This window comes from Penaeus chinensis, chromosome 7 (assembly GCF_019202785.1).
Source record: "Penaeus chinensis breed Huanghai No. 1 chromosome 7, ASM1920278v2, whole genome shotgun sequence".
NCBI classification, from domain to species: domain Eukaryota; kingdom Metazoa; phylum Arthropoda; class Malacostraca; order Decapoda; family Penaeidae; genus Penaeus; species Penaeus chinensis.
This window is the reverse complement of record NC_061825.1, coordinates 25105748-25107884: the sequence shown is the minus strand read 5'-3', so window position 1 is coordinate 25107884 and position 2137 is coordinate 25105748. Positions and strand designations below refer to the sequence as shown.

General features: G+C 30.7%; 1 protein-coding gene across 1 annotated transcript in view; it reads left to right on the top strand.

Annotated features, from left to right (window-relative positions):
• The first annotated feature begins 1150 nt into the window (after positions 1-1150).
• LOC125027310 (protein zer-1 homolog) overlaps positions 1151-2137 on the top strand; it is a 31897-nt gene continuing 30910 nt past the window's right edge. The window contains exon 1 of the mRNA XM_047616311.1: positions 1151-1290. The gene's annotated coding sequence lies outside the window, so the exon portion shown is untranslated. The remainder of the gene's footprint in view (positions 1291-2137) is intronic.

The following is a 2137-nucleotide window of genomic DNA, read 5'->3' as shown; positions in this document are numbered from 1 at the left end:
TATTATTATCATTATTATTATTATTATCATCATTATTATTATTATCAACATTATTATCGTTGTTATTATAATCATTACTACTACTATTATTATTAATATTATCATCATCATTATTATTATTATCATTATTATTATTATTAACATTATCACTATTATGATAATAATAATAATGATAATAAAAAATGATAATAATAATAATTATTATTATCATTAATATTATTATCATTATCATTATTATGATCAGTATTGTTATTATCATTATTACTATTATTATTATCAATGCTGTCAGTATTATTATTATTATCATTATTACTATTATTATCGTCATTATCATTATTGTCATTATTGTCAGTATTATTATTACCATTATTATTATCATTACTATTATTATTGTCATTATTACTATTATTATCCTCATTATCATTTTTGTCATCATCTTTAGTATTATTATCATTGTTATTATCATTATATTTATCATTATTGTTTTTATTAGAAATATTCCTTTTTTTATTGTTATCATAATCATCTTTGTTGCTATCTTTACTATTATTTCCCTGTTTTCAGTCGTAGTTTTTCTTGTCAAGATCCAGAAGATCTTAAAGAGTCGTCGTTTTTGATATGACCGATGTCTTCCTCTCTTCATTTCGCTGATTTATTGTTGTTTCAGAGTCTGAAATAAGCGAGCCTTAGAATTAGAACGCAGTAAGAAACACGTACATTGCTGTGCGTGTAAATTACATAAGGTTCGCAATGCTGTGCTATCCGGTTTCGCAGAATATCTAGCGACACAATTTTGTTCTACTCATCTGCAAAGGAAAATACAATCATTTCCCAATTGTAGGTGAATTATCACAACATATTTTTTCATTTTTTTCCCTAAGGATGTTATTTTTAGAATATCGTCTCTAAATTACAATAAACGAAACAGGTTCGATTTGAAAAGTCATAAGGACATTTTATATTGTTTCGTTTCAAATTCATTAACACATTTCATCTTATTTTGTTTGAATAGATATTAGAAATGATCAAACTCCAATACCATTTGATTTGTGAATGTCAGGATTATATAGTTCGTAAAAGTAGGTTAAGAGCGGATTGAATACCTTATTCTGGATCGCTGAGTGAGGATTTGTATGTTTTCCAAGAGCTTTGTACCCTCTAGAAAAAGATCGGATCTTGCGCCTGCGTGACCTTCGTACCTCTATATTGTCTTACTGTAAACAAGGCGAGGAAGGCAGTAATTGGGCCCGAATTAGACTTCATTTCGAGGCTTTATCAGACTTGTTGGCCGTAAGTATCTAACTAGAAGCCTTAAGGACAACATACTTTCCAAGATAACGTGTGGGGAGGGCAACTAGGGATGACTGATGAAGTTAAAATGGTCAAAATGTGTGAGCTAATGTCTGCCTCTTTACCCCCGTTCTTGACTCCGGGTTAGAACTAAGTACTTTTTTTTCCGCCCTGGTGTTCCTTGCAGTGTTGGTCTTCATTAGTAGAATAAGCAGAAGATACAAATGTTGTTTTGGTTTTCTGTCCGAAGTTCTCTTTGGTGTATCAGGCAAGTTAGGTGGACGTGTACATCAGAATAATTATCTCTTTATTCAAGTATTTTTTTAGGTGTGGGAGGGAGAGGCAGGGGGGGGGGGGGGGGAAGTGACTGCAGATTTTGTTATGATAAGTTACATTGGGTGTATTAAGACATGTAAGAGTGAAGAGGCATGCCTATGAGGCAGAGCATGATGAGTGTGAACAAATGGGTATTGTTATATTAGAAGTTTTTGTTGTTTACCATATAAAAGAGTATGTCAGATGTACCCTTGAATTGTGAAAGAAGAAAGACTTCTGTCCTTAAGATATTTGTATTGATGGTTAAAATCTTATTAATTATAGTTAAGGCTTAGATATATTTTTAAACACCAGTTTAGAGAGTCTGCAGCCTAAGCAATTTTTCTTATATCTTTTGCACAAGAAGATTTTAATGCATTACACATATTAATTACTCTGCTTCCAGATATAGTAATGAATTGGTTATTAATTAGATATTATCATATTTTTTTTCTTTCTCTACATAATGTATATCACATTGTTCCATGACCGATGGGAACTTGCCCCCTTCCAAGATGGAATTTGTTGACAT